The sequence below is a fragment of the Xiphophorus couchianus genome, chromosome 9 (assembly GCF_001444195.1).
Source record: "Xiphophorus couchianus chromosome 9, X_couchianus-1.0, whole genome shotgun sequence".
Classification (NCBI taxonomy): domain Eukaryota; kingdom Metazoa; phylum Chordata; class Actinopteri; order Cyprinodontiformes; family Poeciliidae; genus Xiphophorus; species Xiphophorus couchianus.
Window position 1 is genome coordinate 6,872,876 of NC_040236.1, and position 13,894 is coordinate 6,886,769.

Genomic DNA, 13,894 nt, shown 5'->3' on the forward strand with positions numbered 1-13,894 from the left:
GTCTGTTCCAAGGGTAAACATGCTTGAACAGACAGTACTGGTCATGTTGGCAGCTGTTTTGAGTTATCTCCACTTATATAATATTTCTCGTAGAGTAGAATGTTTGATTTAAAAATATTTAGACATTTATAAATTCTTTTATCTAATATTTTGCCTTTACTGCACTTTTTTGTCTGCTTTAGCTACCCATGAGCACAATTAAAGAGATGACAGTAAACGTACTTACATCATGTTAAGAAATGTAACATCAGCTACTCAAAATCTATTATGTTAGTGACTAAAAAATTAGCAAACATTTAACCAATGAAGGCATTTTTGCCTTCATTGGTTAAATGAAGGCAAGAAGTCCCTTTGAGAAAGACTGATCATAACATATCATTCTGCAGAATATTCAGATTTCTGCTTGTCATGATATGCAGCATCATAAATAAGTTTAATATATGTGACAATAAGGCAACTTTCAAAAGTACTCAAGCTGTTATAAGCACTTTGAAATGCCTTGCTGCTGAAATGTGCTATACAAATAAAATTTGATTGATTGATTGATATAACTGTTGTTTACCATTACTACGTAAACTTCCAAAATTAAAATCATTTTAAGATCCGTCTTTTCAATGAAACCTTTTCTAAAGTCAATAATGACCCAGAAAAGACTGTACAGCTAATTGGCTGTAAACATAGACACTGATTGTATGGTAATAGTGAACGCTTTGGGGATAACCAGATATATTATTCAACATGATGAGAGGTAATAGTTGTTTGATGGTCCCTTCCACCATTCTTGATTTTCCAAACTCTTATGACTTTAGAAAATCAAAATTAATAGGGTTGTTGTAATCCTCAGAATTGTGACTCACCTTGGTAACAAAGTAGCCTTGTCACTAAAATTTAAAAGATTTATAAGCTTTTTTTTCTTTCTTGGAGCTTCAACCCCCAGGCTCTGAACATGCACTGGCTTGAAGGTAGCCACAGCTCTCGGGCTCTTGCTGTTACTGGCAACACTGCCAGCTAATCTGTTTCCTTGTCCCTGAGCCAACTGGGTCCCAGAGATCTTCCGTCATCTTCATTGAAATTTCCTCATATGTGCTTGCATCAACAAGCCCTCCAAAGTTCTTCCTTAGAGGTATGTATTTTTGGTCTGACAGCATCATAAAAAATTATGTCCTTCTTTGTAACTGCAAGGCTGCAAATAATTACACAGACACAAGATGTAACATGATGGTTGTCGTTCAAATAATTTTGCATGTCCTGCACTCAATGAACTCTGGTGTGTCCTGGGTGTGTTTGTCATCAGAATTTGTCTGGGATCCGTTTTTTAAAGAAAAATGATGCTATGTCACATGTAAAGTTTATGAACAGGAGACTGCAATGTTTGCAATTACAATTCAAGTTTCGTTAAATTATGCTCTGATGAGGATGAAAATACTGACTTCACCAACATCTAAAAAGTGTCAGCTCATTGTTAACTTACTTTATGATGTAAAATAATAAGACCAAAGTGAAACATTTAAAAAATATGTGCACTTCTAAAGTGGCATCAGATTAGATTGAAAATTAAACAACGCTGTTATGTTATAAAAGGAGAAATTGTGTAATAAATTGATTGTTTAAGTGTTTGAACCCTAAAGCTAATACTTTGTTGGAGTGTGTTTTAATTTCAGTGTTAACTCTTCTTTTGCTGAAGTTTGACAACATGTCAAATCTTGACGTGAATTTTTAAATCACTCTACTTTGTAAAAATCAATATTTAGGGCATTTCTTGTCCACAGCTCTCTTCTTGTGACCAGGCATATTTTCCATCATACCTAATTCTAGATTATCGGTGTATCACTGCAACCAAATTCATCCCTTTGTTCATCTTCAGCTTAAACCTCAAAGGATCAGGTCCAAACCATTCATAATTTCCCTGATGCAATCAAGAGCTTCCATTCCAGACCAAACATAGCTCCAGATCATAGTGCTGTTGCCATGTCTTACTCATGGTAGGTATGGCTATAGCTACATAGTTTTGGACCCAATATAGTTTTTGGAATATTGGCCTCAAAGTTCAAGTTTGCCTTCAATTCTCCAAACCTATAAGGACTTTTTAAATATGTTGTAGCATATTTTGAAAATGCTAACTCACAGTTATACAACCAGTTTATCGCAACTTTTCAGGTTGTCAATATTGCTTTGATTTGTCACAGTTTTTTATTTAAATTCTATAGATGTCGTCACAGTAAAACTGGAAATAATATTGAACATGATGTAGTCACATTTTTCAGTATTTCTTGCAAAAATTCAATTGTTATGGGTTTCTGATATTTTACTTTCCTACATGAAAAAGTAATACTTTCCATTGCACACAAACAGTTCATGCACGCACACACAAGGATATAGATATATCATTGGAACTGTAACACACACCATTCTCAGTGTAACCATGTAATACTACAGGCTTTACATTCAGGGAGTGTCTCCATAGCCTAGACTCCTCTGTCAGCAGTGGCTGAACTTACCCTATTATATTTACAATGGAAACAAAAACATGGCCTTGGGAGTTCCTAGCAATATATAACATGCACAGGAGAGTGTCCTGATGCATGCTTGCCTTCACAGCATGCATATGTGCAAAGGAGTATGTCTGTGATAAGGGAGAGAATATACATAAAAGTATTAAGACTTATCTGTAAAAGATAAACTGATTAATTTGAGAGAGAAAATGGAGAGAGGGAATAAAAGCAGATACCATAGATGGACAAAAAATCAAGAGGGAAAATTAGAGGTGAGGTGATCAGTAAAAAAGAAAAGTTATAACAACATAAGCCATCAAAGAATGATTGATACTTATTGGTCTATTTATTTAAGATTTATTTATTTAAGATACACCTAATAATCTCACCCATTCATCAACTGTTTGTTTCAACAAAGGCATTCAAGTACTGTGTCCTTTACAAGGTACAACGTGGATGGTAGTAGACTATGTACAAGTTTATCAGCTTTGTATTTCACATTCACCATTCAGCTTTAGTCACAAATTTCATAACACATCACACTTTAAAAAAACAACCCTCCTATACAAGTTTTATTATTTGAAATGCACGATACACTCCACAAAGCTAAACAGGGAAGGTGCTCAAGCATTGTAGACACAGTCAGGCCGGTTTCATATTATAGACCTTTGCTCTAGTTTTTGTTTGCTCACAAAAACATAAGAATAATTTGACAGAATTAGGCTCCACTTAAAAGAAGGAAGTCACTTCTCCTAAGTGGGTGTAGACCCAATCCAGAATCAAAATAAATCATGATAGTCCAGCCTGTTTTAATTCAGTTTCACTAGGAACACCCAATTAATGCCAGACAAATAACTTAACTATATAAATAGAACTGATCAAGCAACATGAAGAAGGGTAAAAGGTTTCAAAAGACACCATTTCATGCCCTGAACTGATCTAAAGGAATTCAAAAACAAATAACAAGGTCAATGGCATTTATCAGTCTTGAAGCAATTTTTAAGGCTTTTGGCCAAAAGCAAACCATAGTGGTTTGCTTTTGCATCACCAACAAATGGAGAAAACATGGAACAGTATTGACCATTCTCTTGAAATTGAACCTTCCAAAATTACTCCAAGAGAGCATGAGTGATCAGAGGTGGGTAAAACTTATTTACAGCAACATTTTCTTGAGTACATTTTTGAAGTTCTGCGAATTGATTGTACTGTGATTTTTTACTTCGACTTGAGTCATATTAATTAGTAACACTATCCTTGCTAGAGCACAATTTCTGGTTGGGAGGTGTGTGTTCTTGTGACATTTGGTGTAAAATTATCACAGCATCTTGACAATAAAACAAGATGTTGGTGATATGATGGATTGGGCTCACTTGCTGCTTCAGTATGTTGAACTTTGCTCCATCCGTTCATCCATTAGCTATACCCCAAGGATGCAGGGGTGCTGGTGTCCATCTCCAGCGGTCACAAGGCAAGACATCATCACTATCACAGGGCAACTCTAACCATTAACAGGAAATCCTCATGAGAATGTCCAACCATCAGTTCATAACCACAAGCCAAAGCTTCCTTGGGGTTTTGCTCAAGACTGTGAGAGACATGAAGCATACAAGACATGAAGCGTACAAGCAAGTCCACCTCCAAATGGTAAACAAAAATGAAGGCTTTGATGTGGCCTACTCAAAGTCTGAACTTAAATTAAGTTGATATTCTGTAGCATGATCTTAAATATGCTGTTCTTGCATAAAAGGTATCCAGTGTTGCTAAATAAAATTACCCCCCTTAAGCCTGTGCAAAAGACTTGTTATCCATTGTAAATGTTTGATGGCAGTCATTGTTGCCTATGGTGGATCAACCAATAATTAGGGAAAATTACCCTTTAACATAGGGCCAAGGTGGTTTTGACAGCCTTTTTCCCTCAAGAGTAGACTATCATCCTTAATGTGGGTCTATATTGCTGGATGCGATTGTTGAAAACACTCCAAATATCTTGAATCTTCTTGTGTCTCCAGAACTAAATGTTTATGTAAGCAGCGAGGAATGTTTTTTTTAAGTATGTGCTGTAAAACTTTATGATTGTAGCCGTTTATTCAAAATTGCATAATTGAGAGAGTGGTCCACCAGCTGCACTGAACTTGTTTTATTTCACTTTATATGAACCAGAATTGCATTCGAGATGTGTATTTAACTTTGCGTATATGTTTGGATTACATATTTATAGTTGGTGTGAAAGGAATGAAAGCACTTCCTCCCGGTGCAAGAATTTATCTATTTAATCTTAGTTTATATTGGTGCAATATAAATCACTGTTGCTTCAGGTGGAACCAACTCAACAGCATAAATATTTAGGTATGTATTTTTGCACATTTTCTCACACAAGCTCAGACCTGTGAAAGGTGCAGTTAGTCAGTAGAAAAAGCTTATGAAAACTTGATTGTCTTTTGAAACTTTTGAACAGATGTATATACAAAGTAAATAAAAATCACAGGACTATTGGCTTGGTGAATGATATTGTATAATTTAGTACAAAGTTGTAACAATTTTTAAGCCCCATTCTAACTTTTCAAAGACACGACAGACCCCATAACCTTGGAACTTATAAACTTTGACTGGGTGATTACAGCAGTTTCTTTCTTTTCTTTTTCAGCCGTTCTGTTCAAGATTATGCTGTTTTGGGGATTTTTGTCCAGTTTCAGCTTCAGTTATTGAACAGATTTAACAAGACAAATGCAGATAATGATACAGATACTGAATAAAATAACAAATTTTGTTAAACACTTACCTCACTTATTTTCTTGAATGACTGAACTGTATATTGGTATCAACCCAATGTAGAGTTAATCCATTTCCTAACTATAACTGCACAAGCAACATAATTATTCTCCTACAGTATGGCTTATCAGAGATTTTGTTGCTCCTTTGTCGGATTAACCACATATAAAATCCTAAATTGTGCATGAAAAAAAAGTGGACTTTAATCTATAAAGTCCACTATAAATGTTGCTTTAAATGTTGCTTTACATATCAGTGAATCTGTAAGTGTATTCCTTCCATCAACACCAGGACCAGTCCTCCCCAATATCCCTCATTCTAGCTTTTATTTCACCTCCTGACTGTTTAACTGGGGCTTGGTGTGTGTCTGGGACAGCCACTGCCTCCGTCCTCCATCGCCCTGCTGGGCAGACCAGCTGAATAAGCTCATTGTCGGACTGTGGAGAGTGCAGGTGCGCCTCTTCTTTTTCACCTCCGACCCTCAGCCCTCGACCCCACAAAGCCTTTTGTGAACTCTATTTACTGATGACTCCAATGAAACTGCAGTCCATTACCAACATCTCCTCTCTCCCTTTCTTTCCCTATTTTCTACTCCTCTCAAGAAACCAATTAGTGACAATACAAGTAGGTTAGACTCTCCATTCAGAGTGGTCATTGTTGAACACAATACCAGGAAGCATTGTGAACTAACAATTAGTGGCAATGGGGCAGTGTAGAGTGTCACTGACATTGTTGGGAATCGTACAAGGGTGGGTTTGTTCCCAAAGAGTGAGTTAGACGGGGCTGGACCAAGAGTGTGGAGGGGTTCCCAGGTGCTGAATTAGCCCAAGCTCAGCCTAGAGTGTCCCAGTCACACATGACGCTTATCAGCGGGAGGGTTCAGGATACAGCCCTGCGTCCCCAAGGGGGTGTGTTGTTTTCTTTGGGTGTAGATGTTTATGTTGGAGGTAACCCTACCTTGATGGGATTGTGTGTGCATGCATCCGCTCCTGCATTGATGGCTGAAAGAGTGCATGAATGTGCATCAGGTTACCTGTTATTTCCTTGTTTGTTTTTTCTCTGCTGGATTTTTGGGTGGAACGCCAGTAGATGGCTGTTGTATGCAGATATGTGAGCACACAGAAAAAGAAGGTGTCGGCTCAGGGTGTTCCCTCGACCCTCTGACCTGCAGGTCAAGACTGCGGGGCTCATTAGCCCATGCTAATGCTAAGAGCCAGCTGTTACCCTCTCTTAGACCCTTCAGTGAAGAAGGTCCTTCAGACTGGTGACTCTATTTTGGAAGTTCATAACATGAGGTCGAGGGTTCAGGCTTATCTGTTATCCCGCACCCCACCCCGCAACACCCTGCACACAGCCCGGTGCTGCATGACATCACACAGTGAGGGAGTCTGGTGCCTCTGACAGCTGACTCTGCTTGAGATCAGCATGACTGTGCAGTAATAAGATGAGCATGATGACTTTTTTGTCAGATTTTGTCAGTTCTATCTGAAAATGCAGAAGCTAGGCTTGCAGAGCAGATGAGAGCGAAATCAGCTCTAATCCAAGCGGCCTGTGTATAACTTTGTTACACAAATTATCCTCTTTAGGAAAACATCTGGTAATTACCACAAAAACTTGCTCCAGAGCAGCTGACAGGAGATAAAGGACATGCTCACCCTTGTAGTTTATTTTCTTTGATCTTAGTTATGCCGTGGGCCTGTCTCACAAGACTTGGATATTTAATCAGCAAGAATCAAATCCAGAGGAGCTATTTTTACTAAATAAGTAACACATGCAAATTATCCAGATATTTCAGTATTACTGCATTTGTGAGAAAAGCTCCAGTCTGAAAGGTAGCTCTAAAAGCCAGAAAGACAGATAAGTAAGCCACTAATTTGTTTATCTTTAGACTGTTTTAGTGACCGACTTCCTGTGACCCTGGTAAAAGGAATTAACACGACACGGCAGGAGAAACCTCAAGATTAGCTCGAGCCTTTACACTCCAAGATCTGCCTCACCTGAACTGCCCAAAAGCATTGAGCCACTCCTCAATTCCTGGCATTTCTTTCTTGATAGTCAGTTATAAAATTTTAAGACATAATGCTCTTTGCCATTTTGTGGAGAAGATATTTTACCACTTTGAGATTCTGTTTTTCAAGCACCTAATAATGATGTTTGTCTCAGTCAAACCAGTGGTGGAGAAAGTACTCAAACAATGTACTTAAGCAAAAGTTCAAATAAACAGACAAAAATGTGCTCTAGTAAAAATGAAAGTACCACATTAACATTTGTACTTAAGTAAAAGTAAAAAAGCACTGGCTTTTAAAAATACTTAAGTATTAAAAGTAAAAGTACTTACTGAATGTAATACCTAATCGCTAATACAATGTCATTAATTGTACCTACTGTATTTAATTTCAATACATCAGCAATACATTTAATGAACAATGCCACAGATAAAGCATGTTTTTATTGTGTTTACTCTCTGTGACACAATTTAAATCTAGATTTAAAATGAACCATATGCACAGTGAACCAGCTGGTGTTTTTTTTTTTTGTTTTTTTTTTTTTTTCACTCCCTGATGCGCAGCATTGCTGCCACCCTCACTGCCACAGGTGCGCAGTGACACGTCAGACTGGGTCAGTCTGATATTTTGCATAAGCGGAGACACATGCAGTCCCTTACAATTTGAAAAAGCAAAGAAAGGAAAAAAAGGAAGCAGTTTAAATCAACCAAAAATAGAGAATGAGATAGCTGAAGAAAACGTCAGGGAGGAAAAAAATAAAAGTTAGTACAGGGTGTAGCCACACGTGGCAAATAATGAGATATTTTCCGTGCCGGAGAGGCCAAGGTCAGTGACAACAAGGAAGCAGCAAAAGTACACCAGGTTAGCCTAAATGGCTCTATCATGTCATCCCAGACTTGGCATCTAATGTGTTTGTGTTTTTTGATGTGTCCAATGGCACACAGGACACTACAGGAAGCCAATCAGCAACGTTATACCATAGCCGCATAAAAAATTGATCTGCTTGATCAATTAAAATTAATCTATACTAAGTGACCAGAAAAGGCACACATTTTTAGCAGAAAGTCTGTGTTCAACATAAAAAAGGCATCTGAAAGTAGACTGTAGACTATGCATCTGGTTATCCTATTCTGTTTATTCATCAATATAAAGTTTATTTTGCTAGTTTGTTTTGCTTTTTTACCAGCTCAAGAAAAATACAAATAAAGTTAGAAATTTGTTTGTTTAGAACATTTTAAAGTTGGTTTTTATATTGTATTTGTGTTCTAACACTATTAATTCTTTGGAAAACTGCTATAAAGTTTATCATTGTCGCTGACAACGACTGTGTCTCAGACAACGACTGTGTCTCTTGTGGTGGAGGAGTTGTAAAAGGGAGACAGGATAATGCCAGAGCAGCCCAAAAACTTCTGGATTGAGGCAAACTGCCTCAAAGTTTTCCTGTGCACGAGGTGTCGGTTGAAGTAAACATGATCAGCTTATGATCTTCTGTTTTCTATATCAGCCAGAGGTAACACTATGGACAAACACAAAACCAAAACAAATAGGAAGAAAATGAGGGACTATTTAAAAGAGTAGTGAAGCATATTTTAAGCTTTTAACTACGGTGGCCGACAGGTGCAAATGCGCAGCAAAAGAGAAAACATGCAAACAAACAAAAAACACGCGCACAAATTAAATGCGGCAAGCAAAAAGCGAATGAAATGCAGCAAACAAAAAGAGAGACGCAAACAAAAAAGAAGACACCCCCGAATGAAATGCAGCAAACAAAAAGAGAGACGCAAACAAAAAAGAAGACACCCCCGAATGAAATGCAGCAAACAAAAAGAGAGACGCAAACAAAAAAGAAGACACCCCCGAATGAAATGCAGCAAACAAAAAGAGAGACGCAAACAAAAAAGAAGACACCCCCGAATGAAATGCAGCAAACAAAAAGAGAGACGCAAACAAAAAAGAAGACACCCCCGAATGAAATGCAGCAAACAAAAAGAGAGACGCAAACAAAAAAGAAGACACCCCCGAATGAAATGCAGCAAACAAAAAGAGAGACGCAAACAAAAAAGAAGACACCCCCGAATGAAATGCAGCAAACAAAAAGTGTTGAAAACGGAAGTGCTCCAGACCACTAGGGGGAGTCAAAGAAAATAGTATTCATTTCTATGGGACCAGATGCAAGATTCAGAGAAAGAAATTTGAAAGAAAGTAAAGGTACGTATTACTATATTTCTTTTCAGATACGCCGTCTTTTATAATATTATAGAATAACAGAATAATTTATGGGTAGCGTGATAGACTTTGTGTCAGTCATACCGTTCTGGGCTCGGTCTCGACTCTGACTCCCCCTAGTGGTCTGGAGCACTTCCGTTTTCAACACTTTTTGTTTGCTGCATTTCATTCGGGGGTGTCTTCGTTTTTGTTTGCGTCTCACTTTTTGTTTGCTGCATTTCATTCGGGGGTGTCTTCTTTTTTGTTTGCGTCTCTCTTTTTGTTTGCTGCATTTCATTCGGGGGTGTCTTCTTTTTTGTTTGCGTCTCTCTTTTTGTTTGCTGCATTTCATTCGCTTTTTGCTTGCCGCATTTAATTTGTGCGCGTGTTTTTTGTTTGTTTGCATGTTTTCTCTTTTGCTGCGCATTTGCACCTGTCGGCCACCGTATTTAACACTCTAAAACTCTTAATACATTTGAGAAAATGTTTTGATTTGAAAGAGGAGCCTCTAGCATTTTCTGGTTAGCATTTCCAAGTGGCACAAACACTAGCTTTTTTGGGCAACACGCTCCTCCTCATTTTCATTTTGCCTTGTCATTTCTGCATTGTCTTCCATTTCAATGCACTCCGGTTCAAATTGAAAGGGCTGAATGTTACTGCACAAAAATTACTGTTTTGGCTTGACTGACATAGCTTCATAGCACCTGGCATACATCATATACCCAGAATGCATTGCAGTGTAACAGTATTTAAATGAAATCTAGACAACCTTCAGTACCTTTACTGTGTTATTTTTCCAGCTGAAATAAATATTTTACAAAAAACCGTCTATTATTACAAACGATCGTGGATTCCTTGTGGTCCAAACCTCGACTTTTTGACATTAGTCGAAAATGTATTCGTTTTTCTTCATGATGTAATAGGTATGTATAGTTTTGGAGGTTTTTTTGTTTTTGTTGCCTCTTTGCTTTGATTTTTATCAGCTGTTTGCTTAATAAACTTTAATTGACTGATTTTTTGTTTTAATTTTGTCATTAAATACATACATACACACAGTGGGTTTTGATTGTTTGAGAAAAATATTTTTTTTATGTGGCACATAAAGTTCCATTGTTTTATTATTATGGTCCCACTTTCGTCCATTGTGCAATCACCTCGGCAAACTAAGCTTTCCGGCTGAATTTCAACACCTCTACCCTGTGAGTAGGTACTTACAAACAAAATAAAAAAATCAGCCACAAACTATTAACGACTTTTATTGAGCTTGGATGAGATAGACGAACCCTAAATACTTTAGAATTATAAAAATGTAACAATGCCATTACATGCATGGCCTCTACACTTTTACCACTAATGGTGAGTTAATGTTGAAAAAAAAGAAAACGGTTTGTTAGTGGAAAAACCATGATTTAATATCCCATTTCTAACACAGAGACACTGAGCTTTTCAGGGCAACAAGTTAATACAATACATGCACAATGTATTTTTATAATAGAAAAATATTACAATTTTCATTTTCTCTCCTTATGGTAGCTGTGTAACTGATAGGTCTTGTTGTAACTCAATGTGATTATCAGGTTTGTAGCCGTTGGTCCAATCACATCATAACTTCTGCAACCGAGTGAGTGGAGGAACATTGTTCACAAATTACAGCCACATGAGTGCTCCTGGGTTGTGTAATGAGCAGACAGTAGCACTGGATGCCCTCCGTCCCTTTGTTGTCATGTTTACCCCATATGACCCTGGGGCCACGTTAGTGTGGGGAAACGATGTGGGACAGACGCTGGAGTGTCTTCACACTGCAGCCTGTTGTGAACCGATCCCTATAGACCCTATTTCTATTTTTGACAATCATTCTCTTTTCATCTGTCAGCCTCACAATCATTCGCTCCACTCATAGCTGCTTCTTTATTCATCTAGCTAACTTACTAGAATTAATTAGTTCATTGATTGCTAATTGGTGATTAGATTTTTGATGCTGACCTCCTTTTCTTATTTTGCTTCTGCTTTATTTTTTTCCTTTTGTGAAAGAGAAAAATCTGGGTCATGGCTGCCAAAAAAACACATGAGGTTAACGTGCCAAATGAGAATGCTGATAGAGCCAAATACAAAAGGAAGGAAGAGGAAAGGAAAGATGCATGAAGAGAGCCAAATAGCACTGGCAGCTTGGGTCTTTCTCTGCAGGAGACTGGCATACACTTACCACTTTGTCCCCACATTCTGTAAAGTTCCAACGTGGACAGGAAATAAAAAAGAGAAGAGACAGTGCCTGAAACTGAAGATGGAAAAAAACAGTTGAAACTTGAACCAGAGGTATGTTAGCTCCAATAAAACACTGTGGACAGAAGCAGAATATGTTAACAATGAGACCCCTTACACATGGTGTTTTCACAAAAAGTAAACTGAGACAACAAACTGTTTTCTGAAGTGATGAGATAAAGTTACTGTTTTTGGCAGTTCATACTCTAATTTTGAGCCTTCTTTCTACTAACAACAATTGCTAAATATTTAGGAAAGAAATATAGAAAACAGGACATGGAGATAATAAAATAAAACTCTGAAGTGTAAGTCCAGGTTTGTGTTTCTTTAATTGTTTCTAACCTCTTTCAAATCCAACACAGTTGGTCAAGACTGTTAGTTTGCTCTGTATGAAAACGGCACGTATTATAGCACTCCCAAATCTGAGTTTGAGCTAAGTAAAATATCAGAATTTACTTTACCTTGAGATGCCACTTAGATCGGATTCAAGCTGGACCATTCCTCTGGTTTCTGACACCTGGGTTATACTTGCTGCTTCTGTTCTCACTAAAAGCATCTTCCAACAGAGGCGCATGTGCTAGTGCTGTTGGGAGGAGGCTTATTCTATCGCTCTGGCTAGTCCTGTACATCCTCATTTTTGAAACAGTCTGCATACACGTGAGTGGCGCTCACCCAAATGATGGAGTCTAAAGGCACTTATGCACAATTGAGCATAAATACTGTTACACATTAATATTTTGACTGACTATATTTTAGCTTTAATAACATAAAGCTACATAATTTTTAAAGTTTAATCATCTGACAAATTTATGTCAGATCATGATTTCTTGGTTAATGACAAGTTGTCATAACAAAGACATTTTGAATAATGTCAATTTTGTATTAAAAGTGTCATGATTTACCAATTTACACTTTATGACAACAGTCATAAATATTCATGAAGACTTACTAATGTTCATGACAGGTGTTTTGTCATGTTTATGACGGCGTCATGACAATCTTATTCACAACCCGTCAAATAAAGTGTTATCCATTATTTTTACCTACCTGCCTCCCGTGTCCTCGCCTACATTTGGTTCTGCTTTACACTATTATATCAGAGCAAGTTGGGTGCCAGACAAAGGCAGCAGCTGACTCATGTTCATGCTAATTTACAGTTGGAGTGTTTCTTATCTGCTTTATGGTCATGAGATATAGATCTAGAACAAAACTAAGACTTTCCACCCACGCAGCTGAAATAAACTTCCTCAGAGTGAACAGGCTTTGCCTCAAAGATAACACCAAAGATGGTCCTGTGTTTGAATCCTAAGAGGAATCCTAACCCTGACAAGCTGGACTGTTAGACTGATCATTACTTTTAAAGACAGCTTAGCTGCTGCCTGTGCTGAGATGGCGAAAAGCTCTTTGAACAATGCAATTTTAGTAACTCATATATTTCCTTATATCTTTCACAAAATCACTTGATTTTCTAAGTAGTTTCCTTTGGACATCAAGTTGTTGCACTCAGGAGGGATTTAGTCTAGGCTTGTGATTCAGCTTCTTACCATGGATGCCTTTTTTGGATCCTAAAACATTTTATTTTATTCCCAGTCAGGCAGGTGGAACGCATTGGTTAACTTTTTTTTTAACCAAAAAAGTCCGTTTGTGAGCTAAAATCTCAAAAGTAATTAAAAAGACTGGATGCTACAGTTTTATTTCTCACAATAATAATTACCAGTCTAATGTATGGCTCTATAGAGTTCAATGTATAGCAAAATGTTGGGGGTTTTGTCAGCTGAGTGCAAACTGATTCAGCAAAAGTGAATCAGGGCATTTTATTAGTGATGCAATGCCTTGAGAGCCACACAAACACACAGATCTACACACACATGGACATAATCCCCCCTCATTAGGTGTATTGTGGAGATGCTGATGTAATGCAAGTTAATCTGTTGGCCTCTGGTTGGCTCTGTGGCCCAGTGGGGGATTCTTTGTGTGGGACATTACCCTGGCCCCGCCCCCTGGAGACAGGTTCATTAAGACTGACGTTGATACCCAAGTACTCAGAGCCTTTGTGTGTGAGCGAAACAGTGTGTTGTCAGTCAGCTGTAGCTGAGGCAATGCAGAGCAGAGGCAATAAAGGAGCAGTTTTCTCAGGCATGTGCCTGAGCTCACGTAGGCCTC